This window comes from Alligator mississippiensis, chromosome 2 (assembly GCF_030867095.1).
Source record: "Alligator mississippiensis isolate rAllMis1 chromosome 2, rAllMis1, whole genome shotgun sequence".
Taxonomy (NCBI): Eukaryota; Metazoa; Chordata; order Crocodylia; family Alligatoridae; genus Alligator; species Alligator mississippiensis.
Genome location: NC_081825.1, coordinates 99,653,869 through 99,681,778, shown reverse-complemented (window position 1 = coordinate 99,681,778; position 27,910 = coordinate 99,653,869). Strand labels below are relative to the sequence as shown.

The 27,910-nt window shown below is 42.6% G+C and overlaps 1 long non-coding RNA gene across 2 annotated transcripts; it reads left to right on the top strand.

Moving 5' to 3' along the window:
- Nucleotides 1–959: 959 nt before the first annotated feature.
- On the top strand, nt 960–27,910 carry LOC109281648 (uncharacterized). 2 transcript variants are annotated; one of them, XR_009459817.1, is made up of 4 exons: nt 960–1,816; nt 2,065–2,118; nt 20,621–20,723; nt 25,446–27,910. It is a non-coding gene; the product is annotated as an uncharacterized LOC109281648 (long non-coding RNA). The 2 variants fall into 2 exon arrangements; XR_009459816.1 differs by having other exon boundaries at nt 20,621–27,910.

Genomic DNA, 27,910 nt, shown 5'->3' with positions numbered 1-27,910 from the left:
AAAGAGACCTTGGAGTCATTGTAGATAGTTCTTTAAAAATGTCAGCTCATTGTGCAGCAGAGACCAAATAAGCCAATAAAATTTGGGGCATCATTAAGTAGGGAGCTGAAAGCAAAATGGAGAACACCATCATGCTATTAAACAAATCCATGGTGTGCCCACATCTTGTGTAGTTCTGTCCCCACATCTGAAAGAGGATGCAGTAGAGTGAGAAAAGGTATATAGAAGGGGAAGCAAAATGATCATTGGCCTGGAGCAGCGGCCATACCAGGAAAGAATAAAAAGGTTACGACTCTCAGTTTGAAAGGCTGAGGGGGGATATAAAATAGGGGTCTATAAAATCATGAAGGATATGGACCAAGTGAACAGAGAACTCTTCTTCACCAAGTCCCAGAAAACTAGAACTAAGGGCACCTGCTGAAATTAGTAGGTACAGGCTTAAAACTAGCAAGAGAAAATATTTTTTGAATGAATGAATGAATGAATGAATGAATGAATGAATGAACTTGTGGAATTCATTGCCACAGGTGGTAGTGAAGAAAGATAGCATAGCTAGATTAAAAAAGGGACTGGATAGATCTATCATCCATTAATGGATTAGAGGCTATTGAACAAAATGGTTGGAGATGCTTTCTCTGGCATCTCTAACCCAATAAATGGTGGATGCCAGGCACTGAATAGAGCTAGATCACTCCAGAGATATCAGGTTTGATGCACAGTATTCACTCCTGCCACTGCATAGTATCCACTCCTGCCACTTTCGGAGACAGGATACTGGGGCTAGATGGACCCAGTATGACACTTAACGTACATGTCACCTCTAAGAATTTACTCACTTTGAGCACCTATACATGTGCCCAACACCTGCATTGATGCATGAAATTAATTTAGCAGCAGACAATGAATAAATGAGTCTGCTAGAGTGTGCTAATTAATGTGTTCCAGCAGCCTCAGCATCCCATGTATTTAGCATCCCCATGCTTTTGAATGGCAGCAGGGGCACTTTAACTAAAGCTTGTCAAACAAGCACAGGATGCTGAATACATGAGATGCTGCTGGAGAGCTGTTCTAATTAAAGCACCTCCCACCCCACCCCAGACCACATGTAAAGATACCCTTTAACTCTAGGATCTTTGTGGTTCATTCTATTGAAGTATTTCTACTAAAGGTTACTTTGTTGCTTTTTGGTGAAATTTTGTGTCTTAATGACCTGGAGCCTAGGCATGTGATTACAAGAAAATTATGCTTTCATTTTAAAATAAGTAAATTTCTAGCTTCAAGATCAATGAAGAAAAGCTGAAAAATTGAAAATTAAAAGCTCAAAACTCAAAAGGATAAATACAAAACACCAAAGTGCATTATTTTTAAGAACTCTGATTTTTTTAAGCTAATCTCATGATTTTGGGGGCTTGATCCATGACTTATGAATGCTCGAGGCTGAGAGGATTTATTGTGAGCTGTTGATCTATAATGGAACTGAAAGGAAAGTAGAAAGAAAGGGAATTTTCTGGATATTTATTACTGTGTAGCCTTAAAACAAAGCTTTGCAAAGAAACTGGAAGAGTATGATTTTGAACAGCAGTAAGCCAGGCAATCCAAGCATCTTCAGTGAGGAAGAAATTAGGCTTTTTATGGAGTTAAGGAACTCTTATTATTGTAAGTTATTAAAAGCAGTTGATAGGCAAGCTAAACAGTGTAATTAATACAAAAGAATGAGTAAGCACACTGACCATAAAAGGAAGCATGCTGCTCAGGACAAAAATATGAGGATTTGGAAAAATACAGTGACTATTCCTGGACCTTCATGTGCCCTGAGGTAGTGATTTTACATGTTTTTATTAGTTCCCCATAATTATCATCATTTTGTGCTAATCTGTTTATGCCTATGTAGACCATAGGCATTTTGCTTGTTTTTTAGTATACCATCTTCATTCCACTCCTGTTCGTTGAATTTGCTTTTTAATACAGTAACATTCTGAACTCAAGCTCGCTACTTTCTCAGGCATTTTCTAAAGTGGAAGATATGGATCAAGCAACTGATATTATTGGTATTATTTATGTTAGGGTACTTACAGAAGAAAGAAATGCTTTGAAGAGAAGGTTTGGGCTTTTTAAAAAGTAAGTATTGTATTCTGGATATTTTATTTACTTGTGTGGTTTTCAGAATGCGGGTAGGCAGCTAGAGCAAAAGACGGATCCTTTTTAACAGGTTTGAATAAATACATATAATGATTTGTGTATCTAAAACCTATCTGGACTTGACTGATCATTTATAGAAGGAATGATTTGGAGGAGTTTTTCCTAAGGATTCAGGATTGGGCCTGAAGTTTGGACAACTGTGTCAGCATTCTGTCAAACTTCAGTTATTCAGTCAAATGAGCATTTCACTTATTAATTTCAGCAAATAATTAATACTGCCAAGTACTTGATTTAATGAATGAAAATGAAAACCAAAGGACTGAAGTATGTGGTCAAAGGACTAAAGTAGTTCAGTGAATCAAACAACAGTGTATGAATAGATGGTAAAATTCAGTGTATGCTGATATGCAGGAGAACGTTGTATACTAACTGAAAGTGCTATGTGGTGTTGCATCACTATGTAACAGCATGACCAATCTATTTCTGCTCATCCCACCACCTAATTAAAGTACACGAAGTAATACTTTTGCTGGTTATATACTGTTCATATAAGTGGTCTAGCAGAGTAGCTTCCTTGAGGCCACATCCTACCCTTATTATTGTAATTGCTGGTATGCAACACTAGTAGCATGAGGACAATGTTTGCTAAGTGTCCTGACAGCTTTGGAAATTCTGAGCATTCTTCTCTCTTATGGCTATGCAGTCTATAATTTTCCACGTCCTGGAACTGTGAAGAAAGGATGAGAAAGCCCCAGGACTGATAAAACCTTTATCTCAGAATGAAATCGTTTAGGAAACAGACTTCTTCAGTCACTGATTTCAGAAACAGAATATAACATTAACAGTTTATGACAATTGCTCTGGAAGTGGAGTACTAGGAGTATTCAGCAAATAACCGACTCCGTAGCTCTATATGCAGATCCCAGGGCAACATCCATCGGCGGCTCAGTCCACTGTATTAGACAAAGAGGCAGCCAACATCTGAGCTCTTATAAACAGTAAAAGAATGTACAACTTTGCCACAATGGAATACCATGCCTTCTTTAAGAATAAAATCATTGTATAGTGAAAAGAAAATTTCAGGCACTTCAGTCAAGGCTGTCACTCAAATATTCTTTATTTTAAAGCTAAAGAGTTCTGACACTTACTCTACCATGTAAACAACCCAAATTGTACTGCATAACCTTTATTTTTTTTCCCAACTCAGCAACTGGGAACAGAGCACTGGTGCAAATAACCCAACTCATTCCACTTCATTAGACACAGAGGCAGCCAAAGTTTAAACTCTTGTACATAGTAAAAGAAATATATAGAAGAAGACCTTCTGTGCAGTGCCCCTGAAAAAGTTCATGTCATTTCTTGGTTAGTTTGGTTTTAAATAGTTACAAAATATCAATAAAGCATCCACCAGTCTGTGGTATATGCCAGTCTGTGGTATATGCCAATGTAGAAGCACAGTTAAGTCACATAATGAAAAAAGTCACTTTGTTAGGGTCAGTTTTTAAATAGAAAAAATATCAAGAGACTCTTGGGATAGATAAATACTATAATTTATCACCGGTAGGGAAAATACATTTTAAAATATTTATTTCTTCCAGGAAAAGTAAATATTTTCTTCAGCAACCTTTCTTTTTCTAACTCAGCCAGGATTTAAAAAAAATAAAGATTAGATGTTTACATGAATAATAGGAACACAGGCATTTGCAGTAGCAGGGATAAAAAATATGTGGAGTATAAATTTTCATGATTTAGGACACGAGACAACCACTAACTTCCATAATTGTGCAACACAAGATTCTTGCATTTTTTCCCCTAAAATAACTGGAGCTGCCCATTGTCAAAATGCTGAGCAAAATGGACTACCAAAGTCATATAGATGGCAACTCATGTTCTAATTGTGACTTGTCTTTAGAGCTAGTCAATTTTTTTTTCCTCAAATGTATTATTTGACTAATACTGTCTTTGTGTAGCTAAAATATTATTCAGTTAATATTTGGTAGTATGCTGTCTTTGTGAACATTTGCAGAAATAAGATTTAGCTTGCACAAAAGTGTAAGGAATGGGCATTCTTTCTATAAATGCCTGTGTTATGAAAATCCAGATGTCTGTGCCTGAACTGAAGTATTACCTGTTCTTCTACTGACTTAAGTGTCAGTCATTCACATTCACAGTAGAAATAATACCATGAGCCATTCATGCCCCTACAAAAAGCGGTTTGTTGACATGATCAATTTGTATACAGTTGCAAGCCTAAACTTTACCCACATAAATTGTAAAAGAGCTAAAGTCATAAGGTAACCTGTTTCTTATTAATAATTTGAGCATTGCTCCCTAGTACGCAAAAGATGATTATCAACAACGAATCTTGAACAAAACGTGTCTGAGTAAGGGCAAGGCTCATTTCCAAGATTTCCAAACTTTTCTGTATAAAGAGCCCTGTATGTCAAGCATATCCTGGCTTGGTGTTATGTAGCTTTATTTTTCTAAGTAAGTGACATGATACATTTTTTTAAATCTTTGAGATTATGAAATGATCAGCAAAGAAAGCATGAAGATGCTGCCCAAATTGGGCCAATCTGGTTTTATCTGTTCAAGACATTTTAATTTGCTTATGCAGCAAATGGTCTGAAACCACAAGGATTGAAGTCATTAGAAAACAAGGAGGAAGGGTATTTATTTTATTCTCCAAATGAATGAAATAGCTGTGCACTTGTGCTTAAAGCAAGTATCTAAATCAAGATATCTAGAATTATAACTAAAAACTTTAGGGTAAAATCCTGACCAGAGAAGTCCATGGGAAAATTGCCACTGATTTCAGCAGGATGGGACACATGTGGCAGAGCTCTGTCAGTGGAATCACCATGACAATGTGATCAGGCTTGCCACTGCTGCCCACCAAGTAAGGTGTGTTCTTAAATTGCAGTATCCTTAGAAACACTATCTGCTTCAGAGTGGCTCCTCCTAAGGAGTGATTCACTTCCAGAGGGCTATAGGATGCTCAGTTTTTCTCCGCTATTATGTACTTAATGGAAATGGTTGGCCACACTGGAAACAAGGAGGGATATTGCATTGCACTGCTTAATAGAGTATCAGAGATTGCTCTCTACAGCCGGCACTATCAGGATGCTCCATGAGGCACTGCTGCATATCAGTATTCTTTACATACAAGATATGGTCCTGATTTTCAATCTTTACTCATGAGATTCTCTGTTACTTATGCTAATTATCCAGTAGATATCAATAGGGCTCGTTACATCAGGAAGGGTTGTTAATTGTTGCTGGGCACATAACCTGCTCTGTTGCTGAAGCACCTGAGTTATACAAGGGAAATATAACTTGGCAGGGATTATTCTGCTGGGTCAAACTGAAATTCCTCTCAGTTTTCTTAGATATAAGCTATAGAAATAGACCTGGCCTCTGGGATTGGCATCCTTTCAATTCCTGTATTATATATACATACAGCACTTTCTGAAAGTTTCATCTCCAGTAGTTGATGATTATATATTTAGCTGTTCCAAGGAAGTGTTTTGTAGGCTTTGAGAAAACTGAGTTTACGCTAACTAAACACTGCATGAGAACTGAAATACAAAGCCATTCCCACTCTACAGTTTTGCTATGAGTATGAGATTTCATAAATTCAGTTTATTGCAATAAACTTCATAAACTCTGTACGCAAGGGAGATTATCAAGTAAAATTATATGGAAACTATATTGTGGAGAAAGGAATTATATCACAGGGGAAAAAAATGGTGCTTTCTATAAACTAATCAAGCTAGCATACTTAACATACACTACAGAGTCCTCCTGCTTCTTTTTAATAATCCCTGGGCACATCTATATGTACAATTAATTAGACTGAATAAATTCTGGTGCAGTTCACGTTAGAGTTTATTGCTTCTGCGTGCTGTGTTTACATGTGCACCCAGGACCATAGCATGTTGAGCTCAGTTGGGAGCAGCTCTGGCTGGCAGGGAACCCAGGGGGTCAGCCATCCAGCCCAGGGTTGCTCTGACCAAGCCCAACATGCTGCCGATGGGTTGGCTGGAGCATGAGTGCTCCAGTGCAGGGCTACCTGGCAGATGGCCCCTGCACCAAAGAACCCTCATGCCCCAGCCAGCCCCGTCAGCATCTACACATGCACTGTGACACACTAAATAATGCCACCATAGGATAGTACAAGTTTTCAAGTGTTTGTGTTTACAAGTAATATTGGTGTTTATTAATGTACTGAGGCCTAATAGGACCGCACATGTAGACTCTGAGACTTTACTGCTGAGCTAATTAGACAGCTCTGCAGTAAATGTCTCATGCAGATGCACTTAAAGTAAGGTGCAGTATGGAAACAGAATGCTAGGCAATGCTATTTTTGCATGGAAAATAACATCCTCTTTGTAATTCAGACTCTTAACCAAATATAGTGTTATTTTTAATAAATTGAGCTCTCTGCACTACTTTGAAACTAAGCTATCATTTCCTACAAATGGTTAATATCTGCTAGGCTTCTTAGGAGTAATATATAAGAACTGGAGCCAGATGAAATGGGAAGGCTTGGCCAGCCTAAACAAACAAACAGTGCTGCTCAAGAACAATACTTAGGCTCACCAGGGACTCTAACAAATCTTCTCTGAGTGCTGACTGGACCAGCACTGATGCTGAATTAAGACACTCTAATGAAAACAGTAATCAAATCTGTTCTGCAGCAGCAGAACTCTCCTTTCTGTTGACTGGGGTAAGTCTTCTGCCACCATCCAGCAAACAGCATAAGTAGGCACTTTAGCAGCTTCTGGCAGTTCTGGCAGTCTCTTCAGTAGCTGATACTTCCCAGGGTGCCCTTCACTCTCTGGCAGTACAGCTGCTGTAGTAGAACCATACAGAATTTCTAAAAGTACATAGAAATGTACAGCCTGAAGCATACGTGCCAACTTTCATTTTTGCTGGGGGGAGCTAAAATACCCCACCTCCCACTCCCCGTGGCATGGCTGGAGCAGGGCTAAGCAGAGCCAGCGGGGGCCACTGCAGACTCAGGGCTCCCTGCCCTGCTGCCCTCCCTTTAGGAGCCCCATGCCACTATGGCAAGGTGCCCCCTGCCTGCCCAACAGCAGCAGGGGGCACAACTCCACACCACTGCCCCTGGTGCTACTGCTGCTGGGCAGGCAGGAGGCACCTTGCCATGGTGGCACAGCTGATGCAGGGGTCTTGGAGGGAGACCCCCAAGTCTGCAGTAGCCAGCTTGCATCCACGCCCGCCCCACATAGAAATCTGGGGGGCACGTGCTCTCCCCACATACTTCCCCCCCCAGGAATGTGCACAGGACCAGGGAGCTGCCCATGGCTCTGTCCTGCTCCCTGCCCTGGCCCTAATGCACCTCCCTAGCTGGGCAGTACCCCCAGTCCTGGCCCAACTCCCTTCCTCACATTTGGGCCTCAGTCTGCCCACCCTCACCCCCTAGCCCCCATTTAGACCTACCTGGAGGCAGCTGGGAGAGCTGCTCTATACTGCTGCCTGGGGCTGTATTCCTTGCCACATGCATGTATGCACACGCACACGTGCACATGGAGCCCTCTGTGTTCTGCTCCCCACTGCCCCTTGCAGACTGGAACTCTGCCAGCCTGCAAGGGGAAACCTGCCATTTCCCATGTTTTTCCATGGTGAAAGAAAAATCCAGATCCCTGCACAATACTGGGAATCCAGTACTTGTACTTGGCTTCTGTGACCTGAATTGGTTGGGGATGGGTGATGTCTCCTTCTAGAACTTCTGCCATCTGAGGCAGGAAACTATAGACAAGACCTTAGCTTTCACTGTGCTGTTTTTCCAAGCTAGACTCCAGAACCTATACTAGCTTGTTTAAAGCTAACTCACATGCATCTAAAATACTGCAGTCACTGCTGCAGCCATACCTTTTGTTGCAAGTCTTAGCAGAGAGAAAAAGGACTGAAGGCCCAGTCCCAAAACCAATCTGTTCTGAGCTCCACTTGTAGGACCTTATACAGGGGGGATCCAGGATTTGACAAAGTGGGGTGTGGAAGCAGCCACCTGTGCTGCAGGGGGGCTGCACCCCACTCCCAGCCTTGTCCCTGTCCCAGACTGGTTTGGGCAGACCATACTGCTGGATCCTCTGCGGACTTCTATAATCCCCAAAGCAGGTAAGAATCTCCCTCCTTCCCCTGTGTGCTCAGAAATAGGTCCCCTTTCTCCCCCTCACCCACCTGCTTCTACTGCTTTCCCTGCTGTCTTCAGCTGGGGAAGCTTCAAAGCCTCTCGTCTCTGTTCCAGTTGGGCTACATAGGAGCTGGATACAGCTGGTGCAGCAACAGCTGGAGCAGCAGAGATGGGCAGGGGTGGGTTCCCCTGGGAGCAGCCATGGGAAAAGAGAACCCCCCTGCTCACCTGCTGTTCCCAGTTGACCCCACCCCTGTGCATCCTGGCTGGAGAAGGCAGGAATGGCTTTGAAGCTTCCCTAGTCCTTGAGGCAAGGGAGAAAGCAGTAGCAGCATTTGGGGGGGGGGGGGGGGAGTAGCAGGAGGGGATCTGCTTCTGAGGGGGGTTTACTGCAGAGATGATTAATTAGCACTGCAGTAAAGTGTCACCATCTACACATGTGGCACTATTAGGCCAGAGTAAACTAATTAACTCCGCCATAGGATAGTCCTGCCCAACACAAGTACTATCCTACAGCAGAGTTATTTAGTGCACCACAACATATGTGTAGATGGTGACTGGGGCTGGCTGAGACACAACGGTGCTACAGTGTGGGGGCTACCTGCTGGCTAGCCCTGCACTGTAGCACCCTCATGCCCCAGCCAGCCCCTCTGCAGCACATTGAGCCAAGGAGAAGCAGATCTGGGCTGTGTCACCCCGGCTCAGTGTGCTGTGGTCCTTGGTGTAAACGCTGCACCTGGGAGCAATAAACTCCAGTGCAGACTGTGCCAGAGCTTATTCAGGCACATTAATAGCACATGTCAATAAGAATTTACATCCGAGAATTCGTATCTATTTTGAGGGTCTTAAAAGTTCCTCCCAGCATTGTTGGGTGTGCTCCAATCCAAAAGTGGGGTACAGCTGTGCCACTGGATCTGCCCCTGATCCTATATGGAAATTCAGTGGAAAGTACCCTCTCACTCAAATGCTACATTTACATAAACTAAAAAAGACCCACAGTTCACAACTGTTGTTTCTACATGTGGAGTGGCAGCAGTTTTGAATGATAGATCCCACCAATATAGCCAATGCCCTAGAAAAGGCCTTTCAGGTCTGGCTTGAGGCATATTAACATAGCAATCTGTGGGAGCTTGCAATTCTGCTGCTGTACTGTGCATAATCTCAGAATAGTTGGAGCATTTCACTTTCTAGGACTGTCAATCTGGCACCCTTCACCAGCACTGTATTCACTAGAAAAAAATAGGGTGGGAAGGATTGAATGAAAACACTTAAATAAATAAATAAATCAAAGTGGGTTTATTATAGCATCACAGAAAATTTGACCAAGAGTAATGTGGGCAGAAAAGTAAAAGGAATTAATTTGGGGAAATGTATGTTAATATAGCTGGGAGGAAATAATCAGAAGCCTCTCAGTAATAGGGAGATGGATCCTAAGATGAATATGAAACAGACCTACAGATGACAGCGAGCAGCAAATAAGATGTGAGTTTTCAATATGATATGGCAGCAAAAAAAGACAAATGTAACTTTGAGCTGAATACACAGACACATCATGTCATGGGACAGGGATTTAACATGTGATTCAGGGTGACTGTATGTAGAATAGTGTCAATACCATAGTTCCTGAAAGATAATGTGCACAGTGGAAGACATAAGGAAAAGAGCAATATAATTTTTTAAGGATGCTAGAGGGGCTTTATGAAGAAAGATTAAAGACCTTAATATATATAGTTTAGTTAAGCAATGGCTAAGGGAGTCATGACAACAGTCCACAAATATTTGAATAGTGTAAACAGCAAGGAGGGAGAGGAATTATTTAGGATAAGTAAAACAGTATAACTAGAATGGAATATTTTTGCTCATTATACAGAGAACTTCCTGACAGTGAGATGTATTAAGTTCTTGCAGTGACACTTGTACTGCTTCTTTAAAACGATAGGAAGAAGCCAGGTAGAAGAGAAGCAAAAGCTATTGAGTTTCTAAACAAAAGCTCTAAAGTAAAGCTAAGGCACACATAGAGAAGTTCTAGAAAAATACTGTTTTTCTTAGGGCCTCTCTATATGTTACATTTATACCACGATTAACATTAATTCCAGCATAAGTGTCAAGTGTCCTACATGTGCATCCAGTTTAAGGCACCATGAAATGGCAAACCAGCTGTAACACTGTAACATGTATAATACAGAACATTTTTATGGCTGCTTTACATGACACTTTAAATTGAATGTGTGGCAGGACTGGGGTAGACAGTCAGCAGATTGTTGGCCCCAGACAGCCCTGGATCATGCCAGGCTATAGGCACTGCCTTTCAACTTGCTGATACAATGTGTGCGTGGGATTATGTTCCCAGGTGCCATATGCACCGGCAAGTAAAAATAGTGCGACTGGGATCTGATCTCTGTTCCTGGATCCCAAAATGACACTTCCTGCCCTGCATGTGTGGCATGTCAGGAGGCATGATTGTTAGGATCAGAGATCAGATCCCATGGCACCATGGGAGGTGGTTGAAGTCCATATTATATTGAACACTTAGGGTGGTTCATGGAAAAAAAAATCAAATGGAAGATGAGTGCTTTAAGAATATTTATGTTAAATTAAACATGCCTCCATGCCAGAACAAGAAAGTCACTGGATTAAATGCTGCCTTAACTAAAATTTACAATGGAACAATATATCTTTCCCTTAACTGTCCCTTTCCCGAAGCTATGATTTTGTCATCAGCAAAGAGCAGAGCTCATGGCCTGCACCCTGAGTACCTGTACAGTAGTCAATGTTCTATCAGATTTGTCTTGGATTTATATGGAGAGCACATATTGATATTAAATTGTAAATGTATGTCTTGTCTATTTAAATATATTATCACACATGTTTTTTGAAGAAAAACATATTTCTATAAATTAACTAGGCTGAATCCAATCAGTAAGCTTCTTCAATTAATCCTTTTTTCTGTGCTAGTAACAAGGTGTTCAGCAGAACTTGAAGATCTATTGGAGTCTGACAGGGCTGTGTCATGAGCACTTCTTCTATGGCCTCAAATTTGTGACCTCTGGGCTGTCCACCATGCACCTTGGCACCCACACCACCCCAGCCTCTGTTACAATTAATGCAAAATATGGAAGAAACTGCTGAGAAATAAAAGCATTAGTTTAGAGGAAAAACTATTATTTATTTGTATTTGGCCCTTCCCATCAAGGACTCAGGAAGGCTTAAAATAAGGGAACAGAATACCTTATAAAACAGGAGAGTGATGAGAACAAAACAACTTAACAGGGAACTAGAATATCAACACGAAACAGAGATCCCATAAACAATATCTCAGAGTAGCTTTGTTTGATAAATGACTGCCCAGATAGGAAGATATTACAGAGCTTCTGAAAGATGTCTAGACTTGGGCTGTGGAGGGCTCGAAGATGAAGGGAGTTCCAGAGCTGAGGAGCAACTGCTGATAATGACCTCCATTGCTTGTACGCCACCACTGATGGCACTTGCAGAAGGTTGCTTTTGACTGTTTGTAGGGACCGTGATGGGGTATAAGAGAGAAGGCAGTCCTTTAGATAAATAAGGCTCAGACCATTTGGGGCTTTAAAGATCCAAACCTGCACATTGAATTGCTGCAACTAAACCATTCTGCTGTGAACTGTGTAAGAGGAATCACATCGAACAAAAACTGAAAGAAGAATGTCACTTCTATCTCAAGTTGGATGAAGTTTACACAATTCAGAGGAACATCCAGGGTTTTTCCTGCTATCATAAATGCTGGTAACTTCTACGTTTTATTTACTGAATAGAGAATAAATGTTGTTGCACCAGAATTTTCAAGAGTTTAATAGTTTACTGTAAAGTAACTAGCTCTTGTTCTCTCTTTGTCATCCCTTCAAGTAAAAAATCACTAGCATGCTTGTGTGAGCTTAGGGAATACATTTAGCCAGCTGTTCTGTGCTGTGCCATTCAATTGCACTCCTAAAGGTAGATGCAAAGTTTACACCACATCTGAGCCTGGCCCTTCAGGTAGAATGGAACAGTCCATAAGATCCCATCAATCTTGCTCATCAATCATTTGAAGCACAGAGCAGTCCTAACATAACCCCATACTGGAAGAATGCTTCAAGAGCAGTTAAACTGGCCTTACAGACCTTTTATAGCTGAAGAAGCCACAAAAGTGGGACCACAAATGTATTGCCTGCCTCATTTCTCTGTCAGTAAAATGAGGATAAGTAAATCAATGTCTGTGATATATATTGCTTAATACTCTACATGCTGCCTTGTGCTTCTTACCCACTGGCTCTCATGCCCTGCGGGGCCAGATCTCTGTTACGTGGCTGCAGTAATGCTGATAACATTGCAGCCTGTGGCTCTCTATTCTCTTTCATAGTCACAACAAAGGAATCAAGGGCCCTGTCCAGATGAGCACAGATGTTTGGTTCCCTGGGGACAAGTAGCAGTGACACACCTTGCTCCGCAGCTACTTGTCCCTAAGGAATACCCGTGCCACATGTGCTTTGGCGCATAGCAAGTTACCCAGGGGGTGGTAGGGGTGACTCAGGCCAGCACTGTACTGGCCCCAGCATGCTTATCTGGGGTCCTGGGGGCCTCCTAGGGCTGCAGCAGGGGGCATCCTGCCAGGCAGAGCCTGGATAGCAGCCACAGCACAGCTCTGGGCAGCCCAGCTCCTCTTCAGCGGTGCATGCTGCCTGTGCATGCACTGCTCCATTATTTTTTCCCTTCAGGTTTGTTTGACCCCCTGGATATCCCACAGGACCACGGGGAGTGGGGGGGTGGGGTCCTGCATGCTCAGTGGCAAACCCAGAAGCGGACTGGAAGTACATCCGGTCCACTTCCAGGTCTGCTGCTGAGTGCACTGGGGGGCCACCCCGCACCCCCCTGGCTCAGCGATCAGCTGCGGGGGAACCCCAGGTGCCCGCCCAGTGCTTCAGACTCAGGACGCACCAGTCGCCAAGTCAGGGGGATGCAGCTGGGGGGGGGAGCCTGCGCGCTTCCCAGCAGACCCAGAAGTGCTTCTGGTCCACTTCTAGGTCTGCTGCCCAGTGTGCCAGGGACTCCCCTATGCTCCATCCGCTCCAGCATCTCAGCATTCACAAGCCACCCAGTACCTTGAGGTATGTAGAAAAAACATTTAAAGCTGTGTCTATGGCTGAATGATTGAATCTTTCCAAATCTCTCCAAATCGATTTCATAGCTTCATAGATTCATAGATGCTAGGGTCGGAAGGGACCTCAACAGATCATCGAGTCCGACCCCCTGCATAAGCAGGAAAGAGTGCTGGGTCTAGATGACCCCAGCTAGATACTCATCTAACCTCCTCTTGAAGACCCCCAGGGTAGGGGAGAGCACCACCTCCCTTGGGAGACCTCCTCTTGAAGACCCCCAGGGTAGGGGACAGCACCACCTCCCTTGGGATTTGGAGGGTTCTGATTTGATTTGGAGAGATTGAAGGGTCTTCTGATTCGATTCAGATTTGGAGATTTGGCGACCGAATCAGGCTGGATCTCCACCGAATTGAATCAGCGACCGAAGCTTTGCACAGCCCTATTGAACAACTAATCAGTGGACACTTCTACTAATGATCCAGAAGCTCAGATAAGGCCTTTTCCAATGTTAGTTTTGCATAGTTTGATAGTCATTCTGGACTAGGACACCTAGGTCCATGTGGTTGCAAAGTACAGCAGTCAAAATAAGGGTGCCAAGCAAATGAGAAAGTGTCTCTTGTTACTAAGCTTGTCCAGTACTTCCCATGATATGACCCATTTTCAGTTGCTTATAACTTTGCCAAATTTTAACCAATTGAGTTTATAGTTTCCAGACTTGTTTTCTACCTCAGGCGGATTTAAAAGAAAAAACCCAGATGAAATTAGTCAGACATTTCCAAGGTCTCCAAGATTTTGCCCATGCTATAAAATTCTAGAAGTCTTTTCTTTGAAAAGTTTAGCACTTACATACTTTAGAGGAGAGCCTTTAAATTTGGCAGGATTATGGCCTTTGCATCAGAGTTGTGCCTTTTGCTGTCCCTGTGAAAATCTACCCAAATTTAGCCAGTTTACAAGAACTTTAAAAAATTACAATGTTCATATCCGGATACTAAAATTTCCAAATATTTTCTCCCCTCGTTGAGCAAGCTCACATCTCTCATAGAGAATCTCTAGTTAGCAAGGGCTTTATTTTGCAACCTGACTACACTTCTTTTAATGCTATCTTTGAGTTTTCAGACTCAAACTTGACAGTACGGTCACATTTGGAAGGATTTCTTCACAGCCACTTTGGCTAAAATCTCATATTTTTAAGTAAAATATTAGATTTTTTTTAGGAACTAATGTTAAAAGTCTAGTCTTGTTTAGCACCATATTCCAGCTCAGTTAGACTTCTGTACTGCATTCACAACAGCTTCTACACTCTGTGAATGCAGATACACACAAAATAATTTGACTCATTTAGGCTAGGTACAGACATTCAAAAAGCCCGAGGCATAATTGATCTAAGTTACATAGTTTTCTGTAAGCAGCTTACTTTAGATCAGTAGAGAACAAAACACACATTCGCCCTTTCGTGGCAAATCTCAGCTTGGGTTTTGCCATTTTTAAACCAGTCTGTGTGTGTTGAACTTCGCTTCTGTTACAGGTATAAACCAGTTTCCAATCGCTTATATTGGGAAAAGTGCAATGTCTATACCTGGCTTTAGAATTTTTAATTTTGTCTTCAAAACTACAAAGTTTCCAGGCTAGAAATGTCATGTTTCAATTGTGTTTAGGGTTGATCATTTTGTTCGTTTATTTTTTTTGAGTTATTGGCAAGCCAAGAGAGTGTGCATTTTTTTTAAGCTTAAGACATATTTTCCTCTGACAATAATTGCAGCAACAGCTGAGCATGTTTTCCTACAAATTTCCAAAAGAATTCACCTCCATGTTGAGACCAAGCATGGAAAGTTTTTGCTACAAAACTTTTTTTTCCCAGAAGCTTAGGAACAAATGAAAATAGGACTTTACATGGATGCATGTAATCGTCAGGAGAGTTATGCATTCTCACTGAATTGGTTTTAATGGTATTTTACACTGTAAGCTTGATTCTCTGGAGTCAGAAGAAGCTTTGCTTAAGTAAAGTAGTATAGGATCAGATACAGAGGATTTGAGCCAATTTCTTCTTTCACATACTGCACTGGTGTCACCCAGAGATGAAGTTAGCCTTTTAAATGTAAAAGCATTCACTTCTGTGAAAGCCAAAGGGTGAAATTCTAGTCTCAATTACATATGAGCAACTCCCAGCAAAATTGATGGGAAGCGCACTCATGTAACTGAAAGGGCTGGTTCAAACAATGAAGCCAAACTCATCACAGCAGTGAGCTTTGGAGTCATGCAGTTATGAATATTCTACAGAAAAGTTAAGAGGCTAATGTCCAGTATTGATACTTCAGTACTGTGAAGCATGGAATAAGAGCTGTGGCACATTGCCTAAGAACTCTGTGATGATAAAGTTCATCCTCTTGTTGGCATTCTGGTTGTGATACATCACAAGGTTTTCTTCAGATGGCATAAAAGGACATTTCCATTCACTTTTATCCTAGCTTTTACCAACACAAACACATACACCCAAGTCACATTCCTTGCTGTTTCATTGTGAGCCTGAACTTGCCCCTCTGCCATCTGCCATAGGTGTTTGGGGCAGGTATATGACATGAAATAAAAGTATATGTTAATAGCCTGCTTTTCTTAAACACTTGATACCTGTTTAACAGAAGTTACTGAGTGCTGAATAATTCTAAAATCTTAGAATAATTGCCCAACTAGATGCAAGAAGTCTAAGGCTTGTTTGAACTATCCCTGGTAACTGGGAGATGATCTTGGCTCATAATATTTATGAGGCTTCTCCCTCTGTTTAAAAAGAGTTAAAATATTTTGTAGTTGCAGAATACTTCATTGTGGTTGTAATTACCTTTGACAGTCATTTTTGGCTTAGTAAAATCAAAGCATGTTTTTTATTTAGAGTAAATGTGTCTATTTAATTAAAAAGGCAATAGATACTATATACAGACAGACAGACCAAGCAAGGATAATACTGTTGCTAAAAGGTAAAATCAGTTTAAAACAATTTATTAGACACAAATGAGAAAAAATAATGAGCCCACATAAGACTCATATAGTTTCTTGTAGTTATAAGAAAACTGGAAAAAAAAATCATTGGGTTCATTCAGAGGGTAATTCCTATAATTTAGGTATTTTGAAATAATATATGTCTCTTTGGGAAATGCACTACTCTGGTGTCCAGCACTAAAAGTTTACTGAAGTTTTGTGGGAAAAGAATTGTTTGGCATCATCCCAGTCCATAAGAGCCTGAGAATGATGTGCCAGAAAGACTCAGGAGGCCTGAAAAGCCACTTAAAAATATTGAAGAGCTTTCTTTTTCAGGGGCCCAGTTCAGGGGTTTTAATCTGTTTCATAGATTTCTCTACACTCCAGCCCAAAAGCAAACAATTGAATACAGGCTCCGAGAGCCTCACAGCTATTTCTAAGTCGAATCAATGTTGCTACTTCAAAAGCAGAGATTTTATATTTGCACTTTTTCAGGGTTACTAAAAAAGCTCTTTTCCCCATTAGTAGCTAATAACTATCTATTTGAAATATGTTTAGCAAGAAGAATGTCTTCCAGTCATATTATTGCTTATATGTTTCTATGTATCAACGTCTATTTGTGTCCTCATACAGCTTCATGTTTTTATGTGAATGCCTTGTCTTTATGATTTTACGTTGTTGTGAATGATTACATCTAATAGTATGCATAAACTATTATGGTAGCTTTAGCTACACAAATCCATGAGTGTGTGAAATCAAAATCACATACCTATCCTGGAAATGAAAATTGTTTTCTATTTTTCTCACACACACTTCCACAGCACATTGAGCCACTTTTCAGACACCTTTTGGAAAAGAGTCAGGTTATAACTGAGAAAGAGATTTTTTTTTTAAATTGATTGATTTGTTTTGAGGTGTTGAGCCATGTATGGATTTAGCAGAAATGCTGGTGCTCAAGAATGAGGTACACAAGATATATCTATTTCTCCCATTGCTTCTTCCTCCAGAAATTACAGCCCAATCCTTCTCTCAGGAGCTAGACATTACACATAAATTGGTTTAAGTGATCAGAAACTGGTTTAAACCTGTAACAGAACAGGTGTTCAGTGCACATATGCCGGTTTGAAAATGAGTGAAACCGGTTTGAGATAAACCTGGTTGAATTTAGTATCAGACTTGACTGTTTTGGGTCAAACCAGTTTATGCAATGTCTGTCCCAGACCCCTTGCTGGTTTAAGATAAACCAGATACCCCAAGCATCCCAGCATGCTCTCTGGGCTGGGCAGGGCTCTCTGCTCCACAGCAGGACTGGCCCCTCCCCTCTGCTCCCTGGCTGGGGCTATCAATTCCCTGCTGGGCTGGTCAGAAGGGGGGTGGGGGGACTCCTCCCTAATCACAGCATCCTGCTGGGGCCTGGTCACACCCCCTCAACTCAGCACTTTGGAAGGGAAGGGAGGGCTGCTCTAGCACCCCATAGCTTCTAACCTGAGACACTGCAGCATGTGCCTGCATTTCTAGGATGTATGTTCAGTTACAAACTGATTCAGCCTAGCCAGATTAGACTAACCTGCAAAGATTAAATCAATTCAGGCTCAGGTTTTTTGAATGTCTGTCCCTAGCTAGGAAGGTCACTGGGATTTTTCATTTGTTTCTATAAGAAAAAATGGTATGCAAAATATGTTTTTAGGGCATGTCTGTAGTGTTTCACAGGAGCTTCCATGTACGGTACCATTCTCGAGCACGCCCAAACTATCCATTCCTGCTCAGCAGGCACTGAACTGGAATTGAAGTGCTGAAGTCATGCCAGAGCCTCGGCTGTTCTCAAGATTTCTGCCACCAGCACACTTGAGATTTTGAGGGGTGGGGGGATGCACATGGGAAGGGTTCATGCTCAGAGAGGCTGCATTGCCTCACTTCTGGGCTTGGTGCTGGCTAAGCAGGAGTTAGTAGGTAGATTGGGCATGCTAGTGCTATACCCCAGAAGTGTTGAAAAAGTGGGATAGACATATTCAAAGGGTTGTTATTTTAATAACTGACAAGAAACAGAGGGGGAAAGAGAAGGAAATCTTATCTCTGCCAGGTCCCTAATATCCACGGGCAAGATCCAAAAAGGGGCTTAGATGCTGCAGGGCTGGAGACTTCAACATGTAACTTTTAGATATGTGCTCCCATGCTGGAATCCAACACCCTGACTGAAAGCATCCCATATTGGACTCAAGGCATGCCTCAGAAAATGCTAGCTTTTACTTTTCATTTGTTTTTTGACTGCAGAAAAATAATAGAGCAACTTTTCTGATGCAAGAAACTCAGAAAGACCACAACAGGGAAGAATGTTTTTGACATTTTGACATATGGACCTGTGACTCTATTAAAACTTGGCCAGAGTTTTTGTCCTCCTTTGGATACCTGGCCCCCATACCAGAATCCAGAACAACGCATTTGAAGGGGAAAAAAGAGAGTATTCATGTCTCTGTAGCTTAGTCTTTATGGCCCTCACATGGAAGGTGGTAAACCTGGATTCTAGTCCTTGCTCCAAAAACTATTTCAAAATTTTATCCAAAGACTCTTTCTTGTAAAATATATAAACAGGTCTTGGAGTATGGCTAGGAACCCAGGACTCCCCTCTCCCAGTTGAATGATATAACCAGTAGGTTCTGGAGTCACACTCCCTTTCTGTTCCAAGGAATCTTAAATCTTTTATGTTGTAGAGCAGAAGGACTAAAGAGTGCCTGAACCTCCAAATAGCCTATGGTTTGGTGGTTAGGAGACTCTTGTTGGAACTGAGAAATATGGGCTTGAATATTTTCAGGGAGAAGAGGGCACTGAACCTGAGTCTGTCACATCTTGGATGAGTTCTCTAACCACTGAGCTGCAAGAGAGTTGCCTCCTCTGGCTCTGTTGGATGAGTTTAAAAATAAAGGTGGCAGCTGCTACCTAATTCTGTAGGTACATGCATTTTCAGAGCATGGCTACTGGATCAAGCTCTCAGGAGGATAAGTAGAAGAATGCCTTGTTTCTGGATCCCAGCTGGGTTTAGGCATGAGCTAAGCACTGAGCTGCTCCGTGCAATCAATACAGAGGCTCTTTTGGGCCTGTATGACCACCTTAATGTCAAAAACTGAGGCTGAGATTAGGCACTACATTTCTAGGATTAAGCATCAGATGAAAATTTTGCAGTATCTCAGTTTTAGACTTAGGCACCTTCTACTTAAGTATTACTAGCTCTGAATCTTCACATGCTCTTTTGGATCTAGTGCAGGGTGACTGAGCCATTTCCTTTTACTTACCATGTAACAGTATATCAAAATAATAAGTTTGATATAATAGTGCATAAGCACTACTTATAAGCATAAATTTGATATAATAATGCATAATTTTAGTGCATAATTTTGATTTTCAGCATGTTTTAAAATTATTAACTAATTCTCACTTTCATTGCATTAAAATTGTTTTTTACTTCAGAAGGAGAAAGATCAAGACTTTTGTCCTTAATAAGCTGCATCTTTTGGGTACAGTTAGAGGGAGGGATTGGAAATTATAACATTTTTGAAGAAGAGTTTTATGCAAACAGCATAAGTCAGAGATGCAGACAAATTAAAGACAGAAGAGACTAAATCATTTTGTCCATTCCTAGCTATAAAAGCTTGTTCTCAATAACATGTTACTGTTAGGAGAAAATGCAGAACACAATTTATAGGGTTTTGTCTCACTTTATGTTCTTGCTTTCAAAGCTTAACAAATCCAGACAGAGAAATAGCACATTCCTCCTAACTCCATTTTAGGGATTGTGCACAAGCAACTGAGGCCAATTCAATGGTTTTCCCAGCCCACAACCCCCTGACAATATGGCTATGACTACATCCTTACATTGTTTGTTGTCTTTGCTTTATTCTATTATGGCTGCTTAATTGAAAATTAAAATTAATCTAAAATAATGATAATCAGCACTAAAAATACAAGAGCAGAGGAAACTTGAAAGTAATTTCAATGGGTTTGTAATGAGAACACAATATGTGTAAAGTCTGCATGAGATATTTTAACAAGAGAAAAGGTATTTGTAACCTCTCCTGCAATGACGTAGGGAGTTCATTGAACACCTAGAGGAGGGTGGGGGGGGTAGGGGCTATGGTGAACGTAAGTTATAATTCAATGTAGCTCTTTAAGCCCATAAGTAAAAAGAGAAGTTTCTGTTTAAGGATAAATGCTACAAAACCTTTGCTTAATAAATATCTTTACTTTTTAGGCATGGAAGAAAAAGTCCACAGAGAGTTTTATGATGTCACTGTACATTTTTAAACGCAGAAAGCAAGAGTTCTCTGAGTTTTGGACACCCAAACAGATGATAAGTATATGTGTAATGTTACCTAATTTTTTTGCCTCAGTTTACATCCATATATTTGGTTTTCCACAGAGGAATCTTTAATGTAGGCTACCGGATATCATATAGGACATAATAGAGTTTTGATAGAAACTCTATTGCAGTGACCATCTTTGAATAAAATCCGATTTTAATTGATAAATTACTGAAGTTATTTGTAATACCAACAGATTTCCTTGTCAGCCAAACTCTCCTTTTCCTTTTCTTTGCAAAATCTGTATTTTGTAGTTCTTTTCTAAGATCTCCAGAAGAGAATATTAGTGGATTATGTTTACATCACATTTGGGAATTTCTCAGTATTCACCTCTTATGTACTTTGTCTTACATTTAGAACTATAGCACACCCTGGTGGTTATTTGCTACCATTTCACTTTGCTCTTGCATATTAGTTGTCGGTGCCTAATAGAGCAACCTTCAGAATATGGTCTTTTCTTAGCTTTGCTTTATGAAACAACTAAAAGGAAAGGAAGGACAGGGGTCAAATGGCTCAATTGATATAGTCCAGGAGAGTGGCTGTTTAGAAGTTTCTTTATTAAGTTCATTTTCTAAGTTAAAATACACATTCCTAGGTCATACTATGGCATCAGTTTTAAGCAGGAAACTCACAAGATTGAACAACATAGTATGCCCTGTAAATTACATTTCCCCATAAAGATACCTTTTTTGTAAATTCTGTTTCTATTGGAGCAAATGTTCTTAGGTGATTAGGGCAAAGGGTAATTAAAAGTTCACGTTCTAAATATAGCTTTAATGCTAAATCACAAGGGAGACAAGGTTTTTTGGGTAAACCCGATATCTTTTATTAAAATAAATAGTTAGGAAAATTCTTCTTTGGAAGCTTTCAGGTATTGTACAAATACCCTTCATCAGGCTGAGGAAGTGTCTGTCTGTAGTTGGTCTGTGCTCTTCTTGGATGGAATAGCAAAGAAACAAGGGATTAATTCTGTCAAAATGCCTCACTACCTTTGTGACAGTCAAGTTCAGTCAAATAACTGCCGATGTGCAGAGTCATGACCTAAGTCATGAGGGAATATGTTGGTGATGTTTTAGAATAATATAGGCAAATAAAATCTCAGAATAGCCCAATTCAGTGGCTTTTGAATTGTCTTCATGGAACTGAGAAACTATGAATGCCTGCTTTTACCGTGTGTGACACCCATGGAAAATTTGAACATCACAGGCCTGCTTCTCCTGTGAGTGATTTCTGTTAGTTGCATAGTGGCAAAAGAAAATGCCGTCACAGAACAATAAACCACCACGGATAAGGGCAGACACTCAAAAAGCCAGATCAATTCCACCTTGAATTTATACAGTTTTCTGTAAGAGGCCTATGTTAGATTGGTAGTGAACAGTACACCCCAGGGGTTTTCAACCTTTTATGGTTGGTGTACCCCTGGCAGTCAGTCGAGAAGCAGGGAGTCCACCAGCTGGTCAAAAAACACAGGGCAGGGGTCCCCTGGCAGTCGATCGACGACCAGGGGGAGGGGTCCTCCACACGTAGCAGTGAAACCAGAAGCACCAATGGGCAACCCAGAAGCACGAGCAGCGCAATTGGATATGCCCCATGCTTCTCTGTGCTGCTGCTGCGTACCACCCGGGGGCTTCCAACGTACCCACCCCCAGAGGTACATGTACCCCTGGTTAACAACCTCTGGTATACACATATGCCCTTTGATGGGGGGGGCACACAGGCTGCCTGCACTGGCTGAAGCCAGAAGGTTGGGAGCACGCCTGTATTCCTCCCAGCAGACCCTGCAGGCTCCTTTGGCTGCTGGAGACTGCTGAGCACCCAGGCCATGCCTGATTGCCTTGGGCAAGCATGCCCCGCTACCCCCACCCTATTACTCTGGGATCCTGTAGCTGTGAGCCAAAAAAGTATTGCAGCACACCAAGTGCCCATGGCTGAGTATCTGCCAGCAGTGGCTGAGCTACAGAGGTCACAGGGTTGCCTCTGTGCAGGCCCAGTCCTGATGTTCTGCCCCTTCCCCCCTGACCCACTAGAGGTAAGCTGCTTGCACTGGCTCCTACTCAGGTGGGGAGGGGTCCATACTGGGGTCCGGGTGGCAGGTTGCCTGGCTCTGCCCACTGACATGTGGTATGTGAGAGCCAGGGTCAGGCTTTGTGAGGCTGTGCCCGAGCACAGGGACATGGGGGTCCCTGGCTGAGTGTGCTGTGCACAAGCATGGGGTTAGAGGGTCTCTGGCTGGATGTGTGGGAGCCAGGGTTGGGGGGGTCTATGGGTCTGTGCCTGAGCATGTGGGGCTGTACCCAAGCACAAGGACATGGGGTTTCCTGGCTGGCTATGCAAGAGCCAGGCTTGCACTCCATTAGGTTGTGCCCAAGCACAGGGATTCTCCTGGGCTCAGTGTCAGGTGTGTATGTACAGCACAGGTACTTAATTACAAGTTCAGGAGCACAGCCTGGGGACTAGGGATCCAGGTCCCAGGGTTTGTGCAGGAGACACAGATGCCTCCCTCCCTCCCCCCATCACTGCCTGCCTGTAGCTGACAGGTGGCTGGAGGCAGGAGGTGGGACTGAGGAAGGTGCCTGTTCTGACTCAGCTCTGGGAAAGCTCATGGCCCACTAGGCACTCAGCCATAGCAGCTGAGTGCAGGCCAAATGCTAGCATGCCTCCCTGAGAAGGAGTAGCAGTAGGTGCCACAAAAATGGTTGGGATGGTTGGGGACAGCAATCTAACTTGGGATCTAGTACAAAAGTTCAATTCACCAGTATAACCTAAACCAATTACATTTGAATTCTATCTTGAACCTGGTCTATTTTAGACCAAGTTCTGCATTTTTGGACTGGTCTATGTGCACCACACTTTCGCAGGATTATGGGTTTAGAATGATCTCCCATCACTTAGATTAATTTATGTGTAATGTCTATACTTGGCCCAAGTCTCTAATTGCTGGGATAATGACTTAATTAACTTGTTTCTCTTTCCAAAGAGTTATGCCAAGTAAGAAATGTGTACGTACTAAAAGAACAGGCCTATAAACAGAGTATTATTCGTATGTTATGGGCTAAAATTATAGCTGTTGGGTGGGTCAGGTAGGGAAGTAAAAGTATATCTCCTTTGCATGGAGATAACAGGGTAGGATCCTTTTATAGCAGAGGCAGGCAAAATACGGCCCATGGGCCTCATCTGGCCCACCAGGCCATTCAATCCAGCCCACAGAGCCCCTAAAAAAATTTAGTAAATTAATATTTATTTGCCGCAGTTCTCTTTCAAAGCTGGCTGGAGTCAGGGGCAGTAGGACCCAGAGGGAGCCCTCAGCAGGCTTGCAGGCTTGAGCAGCCCAGCCCTGCCCACCCCCAGCTGGTTCCCTGCTTTCCTGCCCCTGCCCTGCTCCAGCACCACGTGGCTGTGGCTCCTGGCTGCATCCCCAGACCTTGCTGGTAGGGGTGTGTATGTGTGTGCGTGCATGTCTTGGCAGGCACCAGGGCAGAGTATGTATCTGCAGGCACAGGGGCAGTGTGTGTGTGTGTGTGTGTGTGTGTGTGTGTGTGTGTGTGTTCATAGGGTGAGTCCCACATGCACACCCCTCCATATGCCTCCCCTAGCACTGCCATACACAAACCCCAGCCACCCTCCCTCCATTGCCCCCCCACATACCCATACACCCACAGCTCCCACAAACCTATACCCACCCCCCACAATATACAAGAGTAAGACTTCATTTTAAGCTATTATGCAGTCACTTCTGCGTACACTACACAAACACATGTAAATCAGGACAAAAATATTTTTTGAAAACAAATTCATTAATGTTGTAGATGATCACTTTTTAGAATATAATTTGGTATTTTTCTGGTTCTGAGATGGCAAAACCCCTTGCTGAAAGGAGTACTTCCAGGGGCAAGGGGAGGGACTCCTGGTGGCAAAGGTCAGGGGTTAGGGGGTGGAACTTCTGGTCACAAGATGGCGACCAGGGGGCAGGGCACCTGTCAAGGGGCAGGGCTACCCAGGCAGCCCTTGACAACTTGCCAAAACTTAGTAAGTGGCCCTCTGCCCGAAATAGTTGCCCGCCCCTGTTTTATAGCATTCAAGGCAGTGCAGTGATAAACACTGAATCTATCTAGTTTATGCTTCACGATGGCCCTTAAACAAGTCTTGTACATTTTGTACCTTATCTGGCTGGCACCCATTAGCTCATGAGCTGCTAATAGTTAGGAACAAGAAACTCTTTGCAATAGGTACAGGCACTGTGGAAGAGAAGCAGGAAGTTTACAGACATAATCCTGCTCTGCAGCTGTTCTTTCTTACTTGGATTTACTGCCACTATTTCTTCCCTGCCTTTGACCCTTTGCTATTTATTTATTTTGAGGCTTATGACATTTACTGTTTCCTTTAAAGTTTTCCCACTCTTAAAATTATGCTGTTGTTTGAAAAACTCAGCTCTCAGTTAAAAAAACAACAAACCCCGCATAAATTTTTGACCTGGTGGTTGAAAATGTGATCCCTAAAAGCTCAAAATCCAGAAGCCACATATACAGCCTCAGGATTTTTAAGCCAACATCATGATTATTGCTGCTAACTCATGTTTTGAATGCCCAGGGATGGCACTTCAATTGTCTTCATTTCTCTCCTAATTAGACTGAGATGGAGGATGAGTAAAACTCTCCCTATATTCAGCCTACAGCCTCCTCCTATAGTCAGTCTCACTTGTCTCTATCTTTCACATAGGGCTATGGAATAGAAGATCTCTTGCATTTTGATTTCCCACCTGTGTGAGGAGGATGTGAAGATCCTACCTTTCTCTCCACTGGAAAGAGGAAGGAGAGAAAAGAGTCCAGCACTCAGAAATCCAGCACCATCCTGCCAATAGATATATGTCCTACTTTAAAACTTTAACGGGAATCACCATGGGTAGAGAGAAAGAAGAATAAGCTAGACAAGGGGCAGCGAAACCCTATCCCATGGGCCAGATCTGTCCCATGGAGCCATGGTATCCAGTCCACAGGGTTCCCTACAGGTTTGAAAATACAGCAGCAGAGGGGAGTGGTGGCACCAATTGCCACTCCCCTGCTGCCAAATTTGTGGCCGTGTGAGGAGCCCTCCGGTCAGGTTGGATTGGTGCATGGAGATGGCTCAGGGCCAAATCCAGGCACATGGCTGACTAGAGGTAATGCGGGCTCCAATCCAGTGGCACAGACCCCAGGAAGCTGGTGCAGGGACTTGGTGCAGCAAATTCTGATTTGGTGATTCTTCAAACTTGTCACAAGACATCCTTTGAGGAGCAATGCTGTCACAGCTAGCAAAAGTCTTTTGAAGAGGATGGAGACAGCAACATCTTCCTCCCCTGTGCTTTTCTGGACAGGATTTTATTCCTGTAAATTAATTAAAGAGCTCTCCAAACCAAATCAGACCAAACTATCCTCCCAGCTACAGAAAGCATTTCAGTGTTCTGTGACCCTAATTTCTTACTCTTCAGGAGCTGGCTGACTGACTTTAGTCTTTTGACCAAGAGATATATGGTATCGGTTAAAAGGCAACCTGCAAGCCATTTGTCCTGTGCTGCTAGGCATACATGATTAAACTCTGGAAAGGTTTTTTGAATTACTGAACTCAACTGAATTGGGACATTACTTCCTTCAAGCACCATGTGGCAAGAAGACTTGCAAATGGTTGGCACCTGTCCTTTTTAAATTGTAACAAGTCAGATCAATGATGGATGTGGCCTTCTGAGGATTTACATTTGAGGATTATTTATGTTTGATTCTTTCATGGCCACTATTTTGTTACACAGTCCCTGGTCATTAAATTTCATAATATAGCTGAAGCCACTGTACCTAAAATAAATAAAAGTAAGTCAGTGCTGTGCCAAGCAAATACAGGTGTTCATTCACTGTAAAAGGAGTTCATGATTAAAAGTGCCAATCAAACTAGTGATACTAAAAGTGAAATAAACCCTTGCTGTTCAATACACATGGAGCCACATAACCTGGAACAAAGAAGCCAGCTAGAAATTATAAGCTGCTGATGAGATACTTCTGGGGTTGAACAGTAGCCACGGCCTTTAATGACCATGCATCAAAAAGTGAAAAAGAAGACAGGATAAGATGGCAACTTCTCATAGCACAGATCACATTTTCAGAACTGATAATACCACAATCAGCTTCAAATGTGATAGGAGTAGATGACAGGAAAAAGAAAGAATTCTAGGGCTGGCAAAGAGGGAATCTGTAATACTCAATTAATTATTCTGGTTCCAATTTTAATATGATTTCATGAAATAAAAATACCTTAACAAAGCTGCTAGATATGTGTGCCCTCCATGGGACCAGAACTGATCAACAGTTCTGCGTCAATACGAGACACTTTACTGTGAAGTAGCATAGTTTCCTGCATAGCAAGCAGGTGTGTCTACACATGCACATGGTTACAGTGCAGTAAACCTCGCTAATCATGAGTAGATTTGCTACCTGCAAATGCAAGTAGCAAATTTATTTGCAATTAATACCTGTGCAGTAGCGCTTGTGTAGATGCCTGACAGGGAGCAAATCTGCTGCCGGTCATCTGGCCACCAGGGGCGGAAGATTGCTCCCTGCCCCCAGGAGGTGCTTGCTGCTGGGCCATGCTCTGCCACTGGAGGCTCGCCTCAGACTATGTCCCCCTGACCCTACAGCAGGGAGCTCCAAGCCCCCTGCTCTGAGATTTCAATCAGGGAGAGGGGGCTGAGAGATCATTATCTCCAAGCCCCTGCTCCGCTATCTCAATTGGAAAGCACGGTGCTGAAATCCTTATCTCTCAGTGCCAGCTCCATGAAAGCAGGGACAGTATTGAGAGATCCTTATCTTCCAGCCCAAGCTTCTGTCATGGGGCTTAGTTTGGGAGATAAGGATCTCCCAGCCCAAGTCCCACAACTGCAGAGCTGGTGCTGGGAACTCCCTGGTGGCAGAGACTGGGGAGATTGCTCTTTACTCAGCTCCATGCTCATGGGGCTGAGTGGGAAACAAGCTCCTCCGCCAGTTCCCCACCCAGCTCCGTGCTCAGCTGAGTGGGGAATAAGCTCTCCAGCCTGTTCCCCAGCAGGGAAAGGCTCTGCAGCCTCATGATCATGGAGTGGGGGCTGGGAATTGTCCCAGTCAGGGGCGGGTCCCAGCCCTGTGCCCCAGTTGGGCAATCGAGGTGCAGGGCTTTAAAAGATC